This window comes from Balaenoptera borealis (assembly GCF_965194805.1).
Source record: "Balaenoptera borealis genome assembly, chromosome: 15".
Classification (NCBI taxonomy): domain Eukaryota; kingdom Metazoa; phylum Chordata; class Mammalia; order Artiodactyla; family Balaenopteridae; genus Balaenoptera; species Balaenoptera borealis.
This window is the reverse complement of record NC_138871.1, coordinates 48,343,019-48,366,568: the sequence shown is the minus strand read 5'-3', so window position 1 is coordinate 48,366,568 and position 23,550 is coordinate 48,343,019. Positions and strand designations below refer to the sequence as shown.

Genomic DNA, 23,550 nt, shown 5'->3' with positions numbered 1-23,550 from the left:
AAACCTACAACCAAAACTGCTCTACACAGCAAGGATTTCATTCAGATTTGAGAGCAATATCAAAAGTTTTACAGACAAGCAAAAGCTGAAAGAGTTTATTACCACCAAACCAGCTTTACAAGAAATGTTAAAGAGACTTCTCTAAGCAAAAACGAACGGCCAAAACTAGAAATACAAAAACAATGGAAGGAAAAATCTCATTGGTAAAGTCAAATACAAAGTAAAGTTAGAATTCAACCACATATAAAGCTCATAGCAAGGTTAAAAGACAAAAGTAATAAAATCATCTGTAGCTGCAATAAGCAGTTAAGGGATACACAAAACAAAAAATATATACAAGGTGATGACAAAAAGAGTATATGTGGGGCAGGGGATTAAAAATACAGAGCTGTTAAAATGTGTTTGAACTTAAGAGATCAGCAACTTAATCATATATATATATTATATATATAAACCTCATGGTAACTACAAACTAAAAATCAATAATAAATAAACACACACACACAAAATAAAGGAATCCAAACACTAAAGATGCTCATCAAATCACAAGCAAAGAGAGCAAAAGAAGAAAAGAACAAAATAGAACTTTAAAACATCTAATAAAATGGCAATAAGTACACACCTATCAATAATTACTTTAAATGTAAATTGAATAAATACTCTAATCAGAAGATATAGAGTGGCTGAATGGATTAAAAAAAATAAGACCCAAATATATGCTGCCTATAAGAGACCCACTTCAAATATAAAGACACACACATACCGAAAGTGAGGGGATGGCAAATTGAAACAAAAAGAAAGTCAGGGAAACAATACTTATATCAGACAAAATAGACTTTAAAATGAAGACTGTTATAAGAGACAAAAAAGAACATTACATACAAGGTATATATCCAAGAAGAAGTTATAACAATTGTCAATATATATGCACACAACATAGGAGGACCTAAATACATAAAGTTAATACTAACAGACATAAATGGAGAAATTGACAGTAACACAATAATAGTATGGGACTTTAACACCCCACTTACATGAATAGATCATCCAGACAGAAAAACAGTAAGGAAACACTAGCCTTAAATGACACGTTAGACCAGATGCACTTAAGATATATAGATATATATAGAACAGTCCATCCAAAAGCAGCAGAATACACATTCTTTTCAAGTGTACATGGAATATTCTCCAGGATAGATAATATGCTAGGCCACAAAACAAGTCTCGGTAAATTTAAGAAAATTGAAATTATATCAAGCATCTTTTCTGACCACAGTGCTATGAGAGTAGAAATCAACTACAAGAGAAAAAGGCAAAAAAAAATACAGACACATGGAGGCTAAACAACAAGTGGATCAATGGTGAAATTAAACAGGAAATTAAAAAATACATGGAGACAACTGAAAACAAATACAAAATGATCCAAAATCTATGTGATGCAGCAAAATCAGTTCTAAAAGGGAAGTTTATTGTGATACAAGCTTACCTCAGAAAACAAGAAAATATTCAAATAAACAACCTAACAATACACATAAAGAAACTAGAAAAAGAAAGACAGACAAAACCAAAAGTTAGTAGAAGAAAATAAATCATAAATACCAGAGCAGAAATAAAAGAAATAGGCATTAAAAGAACAATAGAAAAGATCAAAAGAAACTAAGACCTAGTTCTTTGAAAAGATAAACAAAGTTGATAAATCTTTAGCCACACTAATCAAGAAAACAAGAGAGAGGACCCGAGTCAATAAATCAGAAATGAATAGGAGAAGTTATACCAGCATCACAAAAATATGAAGGATTGTAAGAGATTACTAAGAAGTATATGCCAATAAAATGGACAACCTAGAAGAAATGAACAAATTCTTAGAAATGTACAATCTCCCCAGGCTGAACCAGGAAGAAATAGAAAATATGAACAGACCAATCACAAGTACTGAAATTGAAACCAAAATATGAATCGACCAATTACCAGTAAAGAAATTGAATCAGTAATAAAACAACTACCAAAAAACAAAAGTCCAGGACCAGATGGCTTCATAGGTGAATTTTACCAAACGTTTAGAGAAGGGTTACCACCTATCCTTCTTAAACTATTCCAAAAAACTGCAGAGGTAGAAATACCTCCAAACTTATTGTACAAGGCCAGCATCACCCTGATACAAAACCCAGACAAAGATATCACAAAAAAATAAAATTACAGACCAATATAACTGATGAATATACATGCAAAAATCATAAACACAGTATTAGCAAATTGAATTCAATAATACATTAAAAGGCTCATACACCGTGATCAATGGGATTTATCCCAGGGATGCAAGTATGATTCAGTGTCCACTAATCAAGAAATACGGTAAACCATATTAACCAAATTGAAGAATAAGAATCATATGATTATTTCAATAGATGGAGAAAAAGCTTTTGACCCAATTCAAAATCCATGTATGATAAAAACTCTCAGTAAAGTTTGTATGAAGAGAACATATCTCAAGATAATAAAGGCCATACATGATAAGCCCACAGCTGACATCATTCTCAATGGTGAGGAGCTGAAAGCATGTCATCAAAGATCAGGAACAAGGCAAAGACACCCAGTCTCACCACTTTTATTCAAAATAGTATTGGAATCCTAGCCACAATAATCAGACAAAAAAAGAAATAATGGGATGCAAACTGAAACTGAAGAAGTAATACTGTCACTGTTTGCAGATGACATGATGCTGTATATAGAAAATCTGAAAGATGCCACAAAAAACTACTAGAACTCATTAATGAATTGGGTAAAGTTGCAGGATACAAAATTAATATACACGTCTATTGCATTTCTATACATTAACAGTGAAATAACAAAAAGAGGAATTAAGAAAACAACCCCATTTACAGTCACATCAAAAAGAATTTTAAAATCTAGGAATAAATCTAATGAAGGAGGTAAAAGACCTGTACTCAGAAATCAATAGGACACTGATGAAAGAAATGGAAGACAACACAAACAGATGGAAAGATGTACTGTGTTCATAATTTGGAAGAATTAATATTGCTAAAATGACCATACTACCCAAGACAATGTACCTATTCAATTCAATCCCTATAAAAATACAAACGGCAATTTTTTCACAGAATTAGAATAAATAATTTTAAAATTTGTATGGAGATACAAAAGATCCCAAATAGCCAGAACAATCTTGAGAAAGAAGAAACAACTTGGAGGGGTCATGCTTCATGATTTCAGACTATACTACAAAGCTACCATCATCAAAACAGTATGGTACTGGCACAAAAACAGACATAGATCAATGGCATAGAGAACCCAGAAATGAAGCTACATTTATGTGGGCAATTAATCCATGACAAAGGAGACAAGAATATACAATGAGGAAACAACAGTGTCTTTAATAAAAGGTGTTAGAAAACTGGACAGCTACATGTAAAAGAATCAAACTGGACTACTCTCTCATACCATGCATACAAATTAATTAAAAATGGATTAAAGACTTAAATGTAAGATATGAAACCATAAAACTTTTAGAAGAAAACATTGGCAGTATGCTCTTGGTCATTGATCTTAGTAATATTTTCTTGGTTTTATCTCTTCAGACAAGGGGAACAAAAGCAAAAATAAACAAATGGGACTACATGAAACATAAAAGCTTTTGCACGAAGAAGGAAACTATCAACAAAATTAGAAGGTCATGTACTGAATGGGAGAAGATATTTTCAACTGATATATCCAATGGGGGGTTAATATCCAAAATATACACAGAACTTATACAACTAAACATCAAAAAATGAACAACCCAATTAAAAATGAGCAGAAGATCTGAATAGACATTTTTCTAAAGAAAACATACAGATGGCCCATAGGCACATGGAAAGAAGCTCAACATCACTCAACATTTGGAAATGCAAGTCAAAACCACAATGAGATATCACATCACACCTGTCAGAATGGATATTATCAAAATGACAACACATAAGAAGTGTTGGCAAGAATGTGGAGAAAAGGGAACTCTCATGCACTGTTGGTAAGAATGCTAATTGGTGCAGCCACAGTAGAAAGCAGTATGCAGATTACTCAAAAAATCAAAAATAGAACTACCATATGACTCACCAATTTCACCCCTCATTGTAAAAAATTAGAAATAAGAAAACACTAATTAAAAAAGACATATGCACCTCTATGTTCATTGCAGCATTATTTACAATAGCCAAGATGTGGAAGCAACCTAAGTGCCCATCAATAGATGCATGGATAAAGAAGAGGTGGTATTTATATACAATGGAATATTACTCAGCCATAAAAAATAATGAATTCTTGCTATTTGCAACAACATGGATGGACCTAGAGGATATGCTAAGTGAAATATGTCACAGAAAGACAAATATTGTAGTATTTCACTTATATGTGAAATCTAAAAGACAAAGTAAATGAACAAATATAACAAAACAGAAACTGAATTATGTGTATAGATAATAAACAGGTGATTGCCAGAGGAGAGGAAGATGTAGGGAGTAAGGAAGTAGGTGTGGGATATTAAGTGGCACAAAATTCCAGTTACAAAGTAAATGAGCCACAGATATGAAATGTACATTGTAGGCAGAATAGTCAATAACTATGTAATATTTTTGTTTGGTGACAGATGTTAACTTATCATGGTGATCATTTTGTAATGTACAGAAATATAGAATCACCATGTTGTGTAACAGGGACTAACATAGTGTTGTAGGTCAATTACACTTAAAAAACAAACAAACAAACAAACTCATTGAAAAAGAGATCATATTTGTGGTTATCAGAGGCAGAGTTTGGTGGGGGGAGTTGAATTGTAGACAGTAGTCAAAAGATACAAATTCCCATTTATAACATAAATAGGTACTAGAGATATAATGTGGGGTGTAACATAATAAATATAATTAACACCACTATATGTTACAAATAAAAGTTGAGAGAGTAAATCCTGAGTTCTCAGCACAAGGAAAAATACTTTTTTATTTCTTTAGTTTTGTATCTGTGAGATGATGAATGTTCACTAAACTTATTGTGATAATTATTTCATGATGTAAGCCAAATAGTGTTAAAAAAAAAAAAAAGAATAAAATACCTCGGAATAAACCTACCTAAGGAGGCAAAAGACTTGTACTCAGAAAACTATAAGACACTGTGAAAGAAATCAAAGATGACATAAATAGATGGAGAGATATACCATGTTCTTCAAGTGGAAGAATCAACATTGTGAAAATGACTATACTACCTAAAACAGTCTACAGATTCAATGCACTCCCTACTAAATTACCAATTGCATTTTTCACAGAACTAGAACAAAAACGTTTACAATTTGTATGGAAACACAAAAGACCCAGAATAGCCAAAGCAATCTTGAGAAAGAAAAACGGAGCTGGAGGAATCAGGCTCCCTGACTTCAGACTATACTACAAAGCTACAGTAATCAAGAGTGTATGGTACTGGCACAAAAACAGAAATACAGATCAATCAACAGGATAGAAAGTGCAGAGATAAACCCATGCACATATAGTCACCTTATCTTTGATAAAGGAGGCAAGAATATACAATGAAGAAAAGACAGCCTCTTCAATAAGTGGTGCTGGGAAAACTGAACAGCTACATATAAAAGAATGAAATTAGAACACTCCCTAACACCATACACAAAAATAAACTCAAAATGGATTAAAGACTTAAATGTAAGGCCAAACACTATCAAACTCTTAGAGGAAAACATAGGCAGAACACTCTATGACATAAATCACAACAAGATCCTTTTTGACCCACCTCCTAGAGAAATGGAAATAAAAACAAAAATAAACAAATGGGACCTAAGTAAACTTAAAAGCTTTTGCACAGCAAAGGAAAACATAAGATGAAAAGACAACCCTCAGAATGGGAGGAAATATTTGCAAATGAAGCAACTGACAAAGGATTAATCTCCAAAATTTACAAGCAGCTCATGCAGCTCAATATCCAAAAAACAAGCAACCCAATCCAAAAAATGAGCAGAAGACCTAAATAGACATTTCTCCAAAGAAGATATACAGATGGCCAACAAACACACGAAAAGATGCTCAGCATCACTAATCATTAGAGAAATGCAAATTAAAACTACAATGAGGTATCACATCACACTAGTCAGAATGGCCATCATCAAAGAGTCTACAAGCAATAAATGCTGGAGAGGGTGTGGAGAAAAAGGAACCCTCTTGCACTGTTGGTGGCAATGTAAATTGATACAGCCACTATGGAGAACAGTATGGAGGTTCCTCAAAAAACTAAAAATAGAACTACCATACGACCCAGCAATCCCACTACTGGGCATATACCCTGAGAAAATCATAATTCAAAAAGAGTCATGGGGGCTTCCCTGGTGGCGCAGTGGTTGAGAATCTGCCTGCCAGTACAGGGGACACGGGTTCAAGCCCTGGTCTGGGAGGATCCCACATGCCGCGGAGCAACTGGGCCCATGAGCCACAATTACTGAGCCTGTGCGTCTGGAGCCTGCGCTCCACAACAAGAGAGGCTGCGACAGTGAGAGGCCCGCACACCGCGATGAAGAGTGGCCCGCACTTGCCACAACTAGAGAAAGCCCTCGCACAGAAACAAAGACCCAACACAGCCATAAATTAAAAAATAAATAAATAAACATAGAACAAAACCTGTTTAAAAAAAAAAACAAAAAAACAGAGATCATCATTTCTCCTCTTATAAAAAAAAAAAAAAAAGTCATGTACCACAATGTTCATAGCAGCTCTATTTGCAATAGCCAGGACATGGAAGCAACCTAAGTGTCCATCGTGGTTTGTGACGACCTAGAGGGGTGGGTAGGGAGGGTGGAGGGAGGCTCAAGAGGGAGGGGATATGGGGATATATGTATACATATAGCTGATTCACTTTGTTGTACTGCAGAAACTAACACAATATTGTAAAACAATTGTACTCCAATAAAGATGTAAAAAACAAAACAAAACAAAAATTGTGTATATGCCTTAAATTTATACAGTACTGTATGTCAATTATATCTCAATAAAACTGAAGAAAAATAGTAAGACAAAAAATTCACTAGACTAAAAACAAATTAGAAGAGGAATCCACTTTCAAATTATAGAAAATTTCATTGGATTTTTATTTACACTTGCCTTGTTTTTTCCTCAGTGTGACATATAGTTGTCTGGTTGAAGTAGTCTAATTCCCAGTTGCCTCCCTCAGGATGGAAGGAACAGAGTGGAATTTGTATAAAGTGTTTTGTCTGTGGAATGACCTCAGGTTTCGTTTCTGTCTTAGTTGACTGGAAATCAGACAGTGAATAGAGGGATAATTGGAATTTCAGGCTGAGACTGCAAAAGGCATTTGTGGACACAGAGGTGTGTGAAAACTGCAGGAGGATGGCAGAGTGAGCGACACCTGGGAGCAAGAGACTATGGGAATAGTAATACAATAGAATATCTAAGGTCCTGGGAAGAAGCTGGGGTGAGACCCTTTAGGAAATTAAGAAATTAAAAGCAGCCAGGGGAAATAAACAATGAATGAATACATAAATAAATCATACATTCAGGTCCAAACAAGACCCATGCCCAGAAGACCTGAGAAGACCTTAAGCTTTTACTCAAGGCTGATCTCAAAGTTCAGGAGTCTGCTAATAAATGAAGGTCTTCTATGTCAGTCTGCAAAAGACTAGGAGAGGTGGCTGTTTTTTCAAATGCCTAATTTTTAACAAAAGACCACAGGAATACAAATAGAGAGGCACACATGGCCCATTCAAAGGAACAAAAATAAATCTCCAGAAACAGTTCCTGAAGAAACACATGTATCATATTTACTAGAGAAAGACTTATAAATCAGTTGGCTTAAATATGCTCAAAGAGTTAAAGGAAAACACAAAGATCTAAAGGAATTCTTGAAAGCAATATGTGAAAATGGGAATATCAACTAAGACATAGCAATTGTAAAAACTAAAACCAAACAGGAATTCAGGAGCTGTAAAATACAGTATGTGAAATGAAAAATTTACTAGAGGGTCTCAACAGCAGGCATGTGTCACTACGAAAAATCAACTAACCATAAAGAAGGCAGTAAGGGAGAAGATGAGGGACAAAAAAGTTATAATACATACAAAAAAATAACAAAATTGTAAAGTATATACTTCCCTATTAGTAGTTACTTTAAGTGTAGATATATTAAATTTCCCATTCAAATATTGTAGATTGGCAGAATGGATGATAAAACAGGATCCAAGTATATGATGTTTGAAAGAGATCCATTTTGGATCTATGTATATGCATAGATAGAAACTGAAAGGATGGAAAAAGGTATTCCATGCAATGACATCATTTCAGAAATAGAAAAACTCATCATAAAATTCATATGGAATCTAAGCAACCCAAATAGCCAAAACAATCATGACAATGAGTAACATAGGTGGAGATCTCACACTTCCTGATATCAAAGCTTATTACAAAGCTATGATAATCAAAATAGTGTGGTACTGGTATAAAGACAAACATAAACCAATGGAATAGAATTGAGAGCTCAGAAATAACCTTGCATATATGGTTAAATGATTTCAAACAGGATGGTAAATAATTCAATGGAGAAAGGATAGTCTTCTCAACATATGGTTAAGAAAACTAAATATCCACAAGTAAAAGAAAAATCACATTGGACCCATACCTTACACCATATACAAAAACTAACTCAAAATGGATCAAGGACCTAAATTTAAGAGCTAAAACTATAAAACTTTTAAGAAAATGTAGTGGTAAATCTTCATAACATTGGATTTGGCAGTGATTTCTGGGATATGAGACCAAAAGTACAGGCAACAGAAGAAAATATAAACTGGTTGGACTTCATCAACATTAAAAACTTTTGTGCCTCAAAGGATACTATAAACAGAGTGAAAAGGCAACCCATGAAATGGGAGAAAAATTTTGCAAATCATATAACTGGTAAGGAATTGATATCCAGAATATATAAAGAACTACAACTCAAAACAAAACCTTAAATAAACAACCTTATTCAAAAATGGGCAAAAGACTTAAATAGACATTTCTCCACAGAAGATATACAAATGTCCAATAAGCACATGAACAGATGTTTAACGTCATTAATCATTAGGGAAATGTAAATCAAAACAACAATAAGCTATCACCCCACACCCTGAAAAATGACTGTTAACAACAACAAAAGAAAAAACAAAAACAGAAAATAGCAAGTGTTGGCAAGAACATGGAGAAATTGGAACTCTTTGCATTGCTGGTGGGACTGTAAAATGGTGCAGCTACTGTGGAAAACAGTATGGTCGTTCCTCAAAAAAATTGAATATAAAATTACCACATGGTCTAACAATTCTAATTCTGGTCATATACCCATGACTAAAAGCAGGGAGTCAAACAGATATTGGTATACCTATGTTCATAGCAGCATTATTCACAATAGCCAATGGTGAAAGTAACCTAAGTGTCCATTGACAGATCAATAAATAAACAAAATGTGGTATTTGCATATATTGAGGTATTATTCAGCCTTAAAAAAAAATGAAAACCTGTCACATGTTACAACATGGATGAACCTTGAGGACATTATCCTAAGTGAAATAAGCCAGACACAAAGGACAAAGAGTGTATGATTCCTCTTTATATGAGGTACCTAGAGTAGTCAAATTCATAGAAACAAAGTAGAATGGTGGTTGCCTGGGTTGGGGGTCAGGGAAAGTTATTGTTTAATGGGTACACAGTTTTAGTTTGAGAAGACGGAGAAAGTGTTGGGGATGGATAGTGGTGACAGTGGTGATAGTGGTGAAATATATTTAATGCCACAGAACTGTGCACTTAAAAATGGTTCATATGATAAATACATATTTATGGATCCATTTTTTCCACTGGGCCATAGTTATTCCATTTGTAAAATGTGTATATAAAACTGCTTCCTAATTACACATTTTCTAAGAGGTTAATATGACATAGGTATGTGAACATGGCATTTTAAAGTATATTCAATTATACAAATGCAGATACTTTTCACTTGATAACATAATAGCCTATGAGTATTTTGTAATAAAATTTGCCATGTGATCATAGAAAATAAACCTGGTAAAAATAGCATATTTATAAAATTTTGATATTTCATTTAAAGCTCAGAAAATAGTATGTATATTTGAAGTCCTAACTCTATCCAGTTGATTATATGGAATCCTGTGTCAAGTTCTTCCTCTGAATATTTTCAAAATTTAATTCTGATCTACCAGTGTCACAAACTCGTTTCTTTTTGTTTTCTCACATCCAACTGATTAAATAAAAATATGAATTGGAAAAACGTCATAGATTAGAGAAGAATGAAAAATGCTTGAAATTTTAGATTATAGATTCTGCTTCTTTTTCTGCTTGAGGCCTGTAAAATAAAGAAAAATTCCAAATTATTTTACTTTTTCTCACTATTTTCAATGTATTTTACGGTCTCAGTGTCAACGAGCCACTTTCCCCACCCAGTTTGTGTAGACATAGTTACATACACACACACTCTTATACACACAAAAATGACACTTTAAGGATTATTTAAACAAGGGCTAAATTGTATTGCTATATTTGTAATGTGTGTGTATGTGTATGTAAGTAGGCTTTCAAAAATATTCATACTTTAGAGAGTGGGCGAGTGCTTACAAATTGCAATTGAAGATTAAGGATAAAATGAATTTTTTTCTCACAAATGTTTTTCAAACATTTGTCTATTTTTTTAAAGGACAATATTGAAATAAGGGCAAAAGAAATCTACTTTCACCAAAGGATGGAGATAAATTAAGAGCAATAAAAATGAGCCCCAAATTTTCTGTCTAAAACTGTGTCCTCCTAGTGCTCTAAATAAGTATCTAGTCACCAGTGGCAAAAAAATATTTTGTAAATTGAAAGGTGGGGGAGGGGTTGCAAGAACTAGTTCAGTTTAGTAAAAAGACAAAACTGACATCCATTTATGTCAGTGAGATATGATGCGTCTAAGATTCTTTCTTTTTATATATTGCTCACACCTAGAAAATTTATAAGTTGTTTAGAACTTTATAGCTAGGCACACCCAATAGTTTCTGGTAAATATGTGTTTATGCTGATGGTGGAAATCACATAACGTTAAAATATAGTACTTCTCCCTTTCCCATATTTCAGAAAATGAACAGACATGGAATTTTGAGACTGTGATGATTCCTTTAATAATGTTGTAGGCATCATGTAACTAAACATGTAACTATCTACATGATGGGTTGACTCAAAATTCAGTAATCTTTTTTCCTTAGAACATGAATTTTTCATGAAGTTTCATAGAGTATAATACATTTTGATTAGCGACTAGTTTTGGAAGACATGTATCTAGAAAAGTGTTTCTATTAAAAATAAATATTTAAAAATAAATAAGTAAATAAATATTTTCTTCCCAAAGAATGGCGAGACCTGCTAAAAAGAAATTAGCTATCAACTCATGAAAAAATACATAGGAACCGTAAATTCATTTTACTAAGTGAAAGAAGCCAATTTGAAAAGGCATACTGTATAATTTCAACTATAAAAAATTCTGGAAAAGGCAAAAGTATGGAATCAGTAAAAAGTGGTTGCCAGGAGTTGGAGGGAGGTAGAGAGATGAATAGGCAGAGCACAGAGGATTTTTAGAACAGTGAAAATACACTATACGATACTATAATTATGGATACATGTCATTATATATTTGCAAGATGGCCAACACACATAGCGAGGAGCTGGTTACTAGTAGGAGATCTCAGGCTTTCTCCATGTGGACCTCTCCACAGGATATCTTAAGTATATTCCTGACATGGCAACTGGCTTCCCCCTGAATGAGCAAGCTAAGAAAGAGACAAGCAGGTCATTTTTGACCTAGTCTCAGAAGTCATATAGCATCATTTATGACACATTTATTCTATTTATTAAAAGCAAGTAACTTAAGTCCATGCCACATTTAATTGGAGAGGATATAGGCTCCACCCTTTAAAGTGAGGAATATCAAAGACTCCCAGCTATATTTTAAAACCACTGTAATGAGAGAATAGCAGGTACGAAGTCTCATGAGCAGACGAATTAAAGCAAAGTCTCCTCACTAGCAAATTAAAACTAACAGTCATGAGGCTGGGTAGGCTGATGAGATTATTTGTCAGGATGACAAATCTCTATTTGAAAATGGTCTCCAGCTCCATTTGGAAAACCTAGCAATTGTGGGAAATCAAATGAATAGTTTTGTTGATGCTCTGCTACTGTAAGAGTATGCATTAGTAAACTGCAGAGTGGTTAAAGATATTTTAATATGAATTTTATGCCCTAAGGTCTTATTTTTCTCATTACTTCAGCTTTTTACATGACCCATGGAGCCCATATCAGAGATGTTATACCTTAAACACAAGTCACTTTAATGTTACTGCAATTTCACAGAGCTTGCATGTAGCTTTGGCTGCAATTGAAATTGCCTTATCATAAGCATTAGTATATCTATACATAATACCGAGATTTGGGGCAAATAATGCATAAAGTCAAAGAAGAAGCATATCACAAAAGAAACTTTCTGGGAGGTGAGAGGATAAGTAAAATAGGTGAGGGAGATTAAGAGGTAACCTCCGGTTATAAAGTAAATTGGTGATGGGTTTGAAATGTACAGCATGGGGAATATAGTCAATAATATTATATGGTGACAGATGGTAACTAGATTTATTGTGGTGATCATTTTGTAATGTATAGAAATTTCGAAGCACTATGTTGTGCACCTGGAACTAACATACTGTTGTAGGTCAATTATGCTTCAATAAAATTAATTAATTAATTAATTTTTTAAAAAGACACTTTCAACTGATAAGTGATTTTATTATTTTCCAAAGAGCAAAACATATCCCAATGACTGGAAAAAGGATGCTAGTAAAGTTTTTTTTTTTTTTTTTTTTTGGGGGGGTTTTATTTTTATTTAATTATTTATTTATGGCTGTGTTGGGTCTTCGTTTCTGTGCGAGGGCTTTCTCTAGTTGCGGCAAGCGCGGGCCACTCTTCATCGCGGCGCGCGGGCCTCTCATTATCACGGCCTCTCCTGTTGCGGAGCACAGGCTCCAGACGCGCAGGCTCAGTAATTGTGGCTCACAGGCCTAGTTGCTCCGCGGCATGTGGGATCTTCCCAGACCAGGGCTCGAACCCGTGTCCCCTGCATTGGCAGGCAGATTCTCAACCACTGCGCCACCAGGGAAGCCCACTAGTAAAGTTTTGACCAACCAGAAATGGACATGTATTCCTATATTGCAATGGTCAATAATCCCTCATGCTTTCAGTTACATATGTACCTCAAGGAACAGAAATGATCTTTAACCTAATGTCACATCTGAAAATGTAGGCCCATGGCCTTTTCCAATAAAATAAGGCCAGTTACTTAGAATATGCTTTTGCAACTTCTACTGTTTACCTCTTGGTCTTAATTTATCAGGTCACGTGTATATCCTGTATTCTTGGTTCACATTAATATTCTCTTCATTAGATGTTTGTAACTTAAGGAAACCGATATTCCCTTTTAATAACTTGTTAGTGTTGCACAAAAGCTCTATAGATGTAATACATATATGATCATTTTAATGTCATGACACTTTCCTTTGTGATCAATTTCCATGAAAAAAAGTCTAATTTCTTAATTATTGAATTTTGCCTCATATTGAACTCACACATATTTTTTTGACTGTGACTTTGGTTAAAAGTTAGAAATATTTTTTGCTGCTGTTACATGTTTTCACATTCTTTATAAGGAGAGGGATCCATATGGTTAAAATAACAAAAATTTGAAAAACTATTGTGGTGTTGATACATGATTTTACATATCTCTCAACACATAAAAGTGTACACTAAAAAGGACAACTTTTAACATATTTAAATTCTGCATCAATTAAAAAAATAACTAAAAATCAAAAACAAGTTCTAGAGTTTTTTAGTATCTGTAAAGCCAAACGGCCAGTTTCATGTTCAAAATATGTTTCCCCATATATATGTCCCTGTGTTTGCATTTGTTTTTGTGAGTTTTGTGTGTGTGTCCATTGTTATATTTGACAATAAAAATTACCCTCCGGATAACTTGACAATAATGGAAAGTTTTTATGGAGACCCAACCTATACCTATGTTTTCATCTTCTACCGGGTCCCAGTGGAGTAGGTGACTCTTTAATTGTTCGAGGTATGTCAACTATGCCATCTGGATTGTATTTCATTTCATCTTACACCAAACAATCCATAAATGAAAAGTTGCTCTTTCAAGGTTTCATCTCCCTTACAACTTTAAGCTCCTTGAGGGAAAGGCCCTATATTTCATCCCTGTTTTCTTAGAATCTAACAGTGTGCCTGTGAGTAGATGCTTAATACGTGTTTGATAAATGGATTTATGCACCAAAAAGAGGAAAGGATATAAAATTGCAGAGAATGTTAAAAATCTTGTAATTTTTCCATCGTTTGCATTAACCTCAATTTGCACTCATAAACTATTTTTCATGGTAAGTTGACAGTTTTAATTAATGGTTAGTGTAGCATGGTGATTGCATGGAAGTACTTTTAGAATTATACACAATCAAGTTTAGATTCTAGATCTGCCAGAGAACTTGGAGACAAGCTATTTAAAGTCTATAAACATCGGTTTCTTCACCAATAAAATGGAAATAATTATCGTCATAAAAATAAATATGTTAATAAATGTGAAGCCCTTGAGCACATGGCCAGGCACTTAGGAAATGTTTTATTCCAGGCAGACATTGTTATTTCTACTACTAAATTCACTAGCACGCATGTGCCCATAAAATTAAAGGTTAAAAAAATAAAAAGAGCATATCCAATATTCACTCCACATTTTTTTCCTGTGGTGGCTTACATTTTCATTCAAAGTCTGAGCACAAAAGTTAATATTCACAGAAAGAAGAGTTATCAGCAATCTGGTGTTTGACATGTAGATATTTTAACTGTGGTGAATATCTGCCATTTATTTCAATTGCTGCATGTTTGAAATTAAATACATTTGGAATTAGGTTTTCCAGCCTCAAGCCAGCATCAGTTGCTAATTAGTTTCATTTATTTATTTAGATAGAATCAATTCCTAAAAAGTATAATTGAAATCCAACACACAGATAGCTTCTTTTCTATTAAAGAAAGGTGGACCATGTGTCTTCTTTATCTCAGATGCCTTAAGAGTAAAAAATTGACAGCAAGAAGTGTGCCTTAGGATGAGGCAAATGAGTAATGTGAGAGCAAGAGCATCTGGATAAAAGGTTCAGAGCTTTTGACACTTTACCTCAATATGGAAATTAGACATTTAGCTTTATACCAAGTATTTAATATTCTCATACAACACATTTCACCTGAGAAAGAGGAAATTCAGAATCTAGAGCATTGGTTTTCAATATTATATTGGAATCATCTAGGAAACTTTAAAAATTACTGATTCTTATGTCCCATCTCCAGAGATTTTTATTTAGTTCACATGAGTTGTGGCCTGGCACTGGGATTTTTATAAGCTCCCCGGGTGATTCTCATATGCATGAAAATTTCAGAATCATCAACTTTCAGAAAATTTCAGAATCATCCACTTTCAGAAAGAGGAGTGAGATAGAGTTCAAGTAAATACTGCAAAGCTTCTGCTCCAATATCTGATTATGAATAAGAAAAGAAATTGCAGAGGAAGGTGATTCCCAAGTCAATAGCTAACCATACTTTACATATTATGTTCCCTGAGCCAGCTTCAAAACATATATAACTTGACAACTTTCATAAATAAAGTTATAAGTAGTTCAAATAGCTTATTTACCTCAGATTTTTCTTTTCCAAAATTAACTTATTTCCAAAATATATTAGTTTCCAGTGTAACTAAGATTTGGGAAATTTAAAGACACTATTTCCCTGCCATAAGATATGGACACCAGAGAGGAACTTATGTTTTTTGAATCGTAACTTCATCTCTAGAACAAAACAGTATAGCCAATCTAACTTTCAAGTATAAAAATTCTAATATTCTTGACGACACACTAAACAATATGGTATAAAGTGGATTTGAGGCAGGAGGTAGATGGGCCCCCCCCAGGGTAAAGCAATTGTAGATTCGTTCCCTGTGGACTGTTACTCCAAGATGAGAATAGCAGGACAATTGAGAGAGGAGGCTGGGCCCTGCCCAGATAGATGATAAGAGACCACATATTTCTCATTCTTGAAGTCAGGAGACCTCCCTGAATACACATGCGCAGAAAGGCTCCTTGTAGGTCAAAAAGTGAGGGGGCGCTACAAGGAGTGAGGGGGCATCACCCCATAGTAAGTGATGCCAGCTACCCATAGGCCTCTTAGGTGGAATCCATCTTGGCTAAGAGATGCGTGCGCATACATGGGAGGATCCTGAGATATACGAAATACGGACTCTGAACTAGGCAAATCAAAATGATTGGCCAAAGAAACCCGGAAGAAATGCCCCATATAAGTGATTTAAACTACCACGAGGGCGGGACTCTCTGAGTTCGCCGCCTGTGTGTCTATCCACGTGTACTCTACTCTTTTTTTCTCCTAATAAACACTTCACTTGTTTCACTACTTTCCGTCTTTGTGGGAATTCTTTTCTGCAAAGCCGAAGGGCCAGGGCCTTGTCACTGACCACTGGTCTAGTGGTTAGGATTTGGTGCTCTCAGTGCTGCAACCCGACCTCAATCTCTGGCCGGGAACCGAAACCCTGCTTCAAGCTGCTGCAGGCCAAGGCCACCCGAGATCAGATATATTTATATTTCTTTCCTGATACCAGGGGAAAAAAAACAATGTCTATTTTATATGTGATATTCATGGTTAAAAATTCTGAATATATGAGAAACCATTGCAATTCTTGTTCTCCACACACCTAAGTCCTACGTTCAAGTCTATTAAAAAGCAATGAGTTGATGTATAGTGTGCCCTCAAAGCTTTCAGATTGAATAATATCCAGTTTTTCTGGTGTTCAACACACTGCCTACTGATAATGATAATGATGAATTCCCATGCAGACTTCTTCAGATATTAGGAAAATGGTTTCCTTTAACTCATATTAGATACTCAAGTTTTACATCAGTTAGCTGTCTTTGAAAAATATCCCTTAAGAGCCAAAAATATTATTTCACTTAAACAACTGTAGTTATTTTGCAAACAGCACACCATGTCCAGGAAGTACAAAGTGAAATAAATAAATGTGCTCCTTGAAGGTCTGGGCTTTATGTTAGGCAGGGAAATACTAACATGACCTAAATTAGAGGCATATCTCAATTTTATGTGCACCTGATTTTGTATCCACAGTAAATTCTTTGAAAAATTTCTATCCACACTACCAGCAAAAATACTCCAGACTGAGAGCTTGCCATAAAGTGAGAGTCTTTGGGAAGCTGAGTAAAGATGTGATGAATAAAATAAGTTGTGTCTAGTACAGTGACAACATATAATAAAGATTGCAAAATAATAATTGTAATCAATGTATCAAACAACTAGTCATTCAGGTTCGTTATTTTCCTCAGTGAGGTATAAGCCACACAGAGATCCTATATGACTGCCAATCTTATAATTTATTTTTGTCCTTTCTTTTCCATTCCCACTGAAGTGACCTTAAGATTCTTAACACTTTCACACTCAAAATACTACCATAAAGATCTAATTATTCATCCTGTCTCTCTATTCCCATTCATCTTGTATGCTGCTGTCAGATTTTAAAGCATATGATATTATTCATCCATTTATTTACCTAAAAATATGTTATTGAATATTTACTAAGTCTCAGGCACTATGTGAAACACACAGGTACATTGGTGAAAAAAAAAAGCAATTCTGCTACTTTTAATGTTCTAACAGTCCCAACATGAAAATCTGATTTAAAAACACATAATTAATCAATTAATTTCTAAACTCTGCTACTTACTGTTTATGAGATCTATTTATTTTAATATTGCCCATTAGGAGATATAAACTAGAATACTTTTCCAATAGTATTAATTAGAGGATTAAAAAGATAGTGAAAATTACTTGTCATGTAGACGTACTCAAAAGATTTCAGTTGACTTCTGGGTAAATCTTCAGGTATAATCAGAGGTTGTAGTATTTTTTTAACTTATTTCTCAATAGAACCGATATATGAATTTATTGTGAACCACTATATAGGAGATAAAATAATCGTTTTGTCTTTAGTATTTTTTCTTAAGCATTTAAGAAAATGAATCACTTTTTAAAACCCGGACTATTTCGGTCGTAACCAGAGCAAAAGTCAAAGTGTAAAAGAATGAAGACATCTTTTTTTAAAGACCGTGTGTGTTTTTCAAGGTCCTAGGCAAGGTTTAAGAAAGAATACCATTTTTTTTTTTAATTAATTAATTTATTTATTTATTTTTGGCTGTGTTGGGTCTTCGTTTCTGTGCAAGGGCTTTCTCTAGTTGCGGCAAGCAGGGGTCACTCTTCATTGCGGTGCGCGGGCCTTTCACTGTCGCGGCCTCTCCTGTTGCGGGGCACAGGCTCCAGACGCACAGGCTCCAGACGCGCAGGCTCAGTAGTGGTGGAGCACGGGCTTAATTGCTCCGCGGCATGTGGGATCTTCCCAGACCAGGGCTCGAACCCGTGTCCCCTGCGTTGGCAGGCAGATTCTCAACCACTGCGCCACCAGGGAAGCCCCCATTTTATTACTGATCTAAACAAATCTTTAAAAAGAGACACAAAGTAAACCCAAAAGGATAAGTCCAACAATAAGAGAGCCTCAGGAAGCAATTGGCAGATGTTTCAGTGCAGCGGAATCTGTATTTACTCATTAAATGTCAGCTCATTTCCATGAATTCCAAAATAGCTAATAAGGCATATGGATTTACTTATTAAATTTGCCCACAAATATACCAAACCTGGTCCTTGAATACATATAAAGCATTATGAAAAATAAAATCCAAAATAAGATATATAGATAGATTTTTCCTTTGTTGGGAGCTTGCAATAGAGTGAGAAATCTTACTGAGAAAGAGAATTAGGGTAGTGGGTCTCTATTGTGAAAGATCACAGAAAGCCACAAAATAATGTTGAATGAAGAAGCTTTTATGGAGGATAAGTTAGACATCAGGAATATGATGAGGCCTATATGCATTGTCTTCTGTGTTCCTGAATTAAATTATTAAGGGAATGATGGTATGGATAAATAGTGAACAGAGATCAGGTTATTTATTCAGACTGTTCATGGACACACTTGAAGTAAATAGTGTGAGTTTCAGTTTATAAAGCTTCAAAACAGGAAAAAAAAAAAAAAAAAAGGCAACATTTTTGGGATCACTAGATGGGCACAGTGATATAAAGCTAACAGAAAATACATGATTATGACCCTACTCCAGATGGTGGGTTTGGTTACATTTTGTAAAGCTGAAAATACCAAATGTTAAATTAGCAAGGATGTGGAGCAAATGAAATTCTTATATATTGGTGTTGAGAATGGAAATAGGTACAATTATTTTGGAAAACTTTCAAATTCTGCTGTAAGAACATAAAGAAGTAACTATGTTATAAGATCCAGTAATTCCCCTCCTAGGTATATATCCAATAGAAATGAATACCAGTGAATTTCAAGGACATGCACAAAATGTTCACAGTAGCATTACTCATGTATCGATACTTACTTTATGTTATTTTTGGTCAGTGAACTGTTTGCTAGTTTAATGCAGATTGTTATGGTTACCTTTATTTCGTTCTTTCCCACTAATATGTTAAATTCTATGTAGATATATATCTATATTATAATTTTCATATAAACATATATACTAATATACCACTATATATTGTAATATATGTTATAGTATACAATATATATTTTTGTATGCAATTGTGTTGTGTACAATATATGTTATAAATATAATATATAACTAACATATGCATATATCAATTTATTTGCCTGTTTTCCTCTTAGTGAGTTTTTAGGCTGTTTTCAGGTTTTTGCAATTATAATGAAATCAACAAAGTATATTCATGTACAAGACAGTTTGTAAAATTGTTGGGTTTTATGGTCTGCACATCTTCAACTTTACAGATATTGCCATATTACTCTCCAAAGTGTTTGTGCCAGTATTCATGCAACCATTTTATAGATCTTCCTGATTTAAAATTTATTACAGTTTAGTGAAAGTTGTGTGTAATAGTGTTTTTTCTTTCCTTGCCAGGATCACTAGAGAGATTTGAAATCTCTTGATGTTTTCTTGTTGTTATTATTTGAGTTTTCTCTTCTGTGATATGCTTATGCATATGTTTTGCCCAAATTTTTGTTGGATTCTTTTTTAATCTATATATTTGATCAGTTTATATATTCCCAATATTGATTCATTTCTATCATATGTATTGTAAATATATTCATGTTGAGTCACAGTTTGTCTTATACTTTTAACATGTCTTTAGTGGCAAACTTTTATATCATTATCATTTTAAAATTATCAACTTGATTATCAGAGCTGCTTTGTTGCAAAAAAACAGAACTATTTACAGCTTTCTATGTGAATTACGTAGTTCATTTAGAACTTTATTAGTGTTTTACAGTTATCTCTACAAAAGATGTGCATATTTTTCATTGGATTTATTAATTTATATTTGTATTGTTTGTATAAATAGTATCTTAATATTTGATAACTTTGCTGTAATATGTGTATGTACCTTTTATTTTTTATTGCTCATGTAACTACTAGCCACCTTACTAAACTCTCTTTTTAATTCTAATAATGGATCTAAAAGACCAGTTGGGTCTTTTTCTATGGAGTTGTCATAAAATGTTACCTATAAGTAAAATATAACAGAGAGTAGTGTATCCATTTGAATGAATTCCAAAAAGACATCATTAAGGAAAATAGCACATTTCAAGAAAATAGATATAATGTGGTGCCACTATATAATGTTTTACAACATACAAAACAATATCCTATGGAAAATCTGCATCAAGGACATTAAAAAAAATACATATACTTTCAACTCCTTATAATTTATATTGCTTGAACTTGTCTTACTTGATGATTAGATGAACACAGACATTTCTCATTCTTTGATTTTAACAAAATACCTCTAATATTTTACCATTGATTTTAATGTTTGTTGCAGATTTTTATAGGTATCTCTTACCATATTAAGAATGTTCTTTTCTATTACTAGTTTGGTAAGTACTTATAATATGAATGTAAGTTGAGTTTTATCAAAGAATATTATAGTTTCTGTTAAGATGATCATATGGTGTATTTTTTTATAATGTAGTATTGTATGAATTATCTTAATATGACTTGCAAAATGAAGCCATAATTGTATTCTAAGATAACATCACCTTGATCCTTTTCAAAATGCATGGGTATTTTGATCTAAATTTTATGTTTGGAATGATCGTATCTATGTTCCTAAGTGATATTGGCTTGCAATATTAATTTTTATACTGCCCTAGTTTGTTTTGGATATCAAGGTTATATGGGCCTCAGAAAATGAACTCCTCATTTTATATTAATTAGAAAGATTTAGGTAAGACTGAAATTCTATTTTCCATGAAAGTTTGGCAGAAATCATCTGTGACATTATACAGGCTTGACAGAACTATTTGTGGTTGGATTTTTAAGTACTACCAAGATAATTTTTTTAAATGGCTATTAATTTACTCAGATTTTATCTTTCTTTTGTGTCAGCTTGATAGATTTTAGTTTTAAAAAAATCTATTTCATCTTATTTTGCCAATTTATTGGCATAACATTATTCAAAGTATATGCATAATTATTTTAATATTGGCACTAAAAGTTACATTTTCCATTTTTATCTTAATGTTATGTATTTGTACCCTCTGTTTTTTTCTTGATTAACTTCAGCAGTGGTTCATATATTTTACTAATTGTTTTACAAGTAAACCTCAGAAAGTTCTCTACTGTTTTTGTTTTCCTAATTTTAAACTGTAATATTAACTGTAGTCTACATGTTGTAGTTTATTAAATGAATTAATAAAAATAAAAGTGGTACCTGGCAAATAGTAACAGCTTTATAAATGCTAGTTACTATTACTGTTATTATTTTTAGTGTTGTTATTCAATATATTTTTATTGAATAACATTATTATTCACATATTACTTTAGGCTTTTATCTTTATCATTCTTTGTATTTCTTAAATTTTTTAATCTATTTTTATTGCTCATTTATCATCTTAATTTTGGGGCTTTGATCGTCTAATAGAAATATATAGCTATACACTTACCATTACTTGCCAAATAAGCTTCATCTCACTAGTTTGTTAGATACCATTTTCATTTTTGTATAGCTCTGAATATTTTATTATTTCAAGTATGATTTTCTTTGAATTTAGGTTTATTTGAGGTATTTTAAAAATTTCCAAATTTTAGCTTTTTCTTTTCATTTTCATAATTTTATACTTTTTAAATCAATAACTCCAATAACTGCTCTCACCAGCAGTCAAGTTTCTCTGAGGAATATTCCTAGCCTTGTTTGAGGATATATTCCTCTGGAAAGGTTTTGTATTACTTCTGCCAGAGTCCCTAGATTACCAACAATTTATGACCATTTTAGTTTCAATTCTCAGCTTGAATCATCACAAATAGTGTAAATTCATTCTCAAGACCTCTTTGAGGAGATTATTTAAAAAAAAAAAAAAAACTTTAACAGAAAGATGTTTATAATCTCCCTTTGCTGGGGGAAAGACTTTATTTTAAATTTTATTCTTGTTTCTGTTAATTTTTATTGGAGTACAGTTGATTTACAATGTTGTGTTATTTTCTGCTGTACAGCAAAGTGAATCAGTTATAGGTTTATATATATCCACTCATTTTTAGATTTCCTTCCCATTTAGGTCACCACAGAGCATTGAGTAGAGTTCCCTGTGCTATACAGTAGGTTCTCATTAGTTATCTATTTTATACATAGTAGTGTATGTATGTCAATCCCAATCTCCCAATTCCCCCCCCCACTTACCCCCTTGATAACATTAAGTTTGTTTTCTACATCTGTTACTCTATTTCTGCTTTGCAAATATGAATTTAAATTTTATTCTTTAGTTTGTTTTTCACTGAGTATGCAGCTTCCATGATCTTGGCTTTACTTGGGAGCTGCAGCTCAGCCTTCCTCCTAGCTCAGGCCAAAATTCTGACTCAAAACAGACAGTAATCCCACGGCTCTATAGTTTCTTCATTTCCTGGAATAAGTGGAAGTCCTTGGACAACTACAGAATCAACCCTTTAGAATCAAATTAGCATTCTGGGTTCCATTTCCATCTCCCTCTTTTATTTTAATGGGATTAGTGCCCTTATAATAGAGGCTCCAGAGAGGTCCGTTGCCCTTTTAGCCATGTAAGACATTGGTGGTCAATAAGAAGCTGGCCCTTACCAGACTTGTGCCATGATTTTGGATTTCCCAGCCTCCAGAACTGAGAAAAATGAATGCTTGTTCTTCAAGCCACTAAGCTTGTGGTACTTCGGTTGTAGCAGCCCAAATGGACTAAGACAGTCCTTATGTACTTCCCTTACTTTTTTGTGAATATAGCTATGTTCGTAAAAGTCTATTGGTTATATTT

General features: G+C 33.5%; 1 long non-coding RNA gene across 1 annotated transcript in view; it reads left to right on the top strand.

The window, feature by feature from the left end:
• Nucleotides 1-23,550, top strand: part of LOC309612528 — a 368,024-nt gene that overhangs the window by 116,836 nt on the left and 227,638 nt on the right. The gene's annotated exons all lie outside the window — the stretch shown is intronic.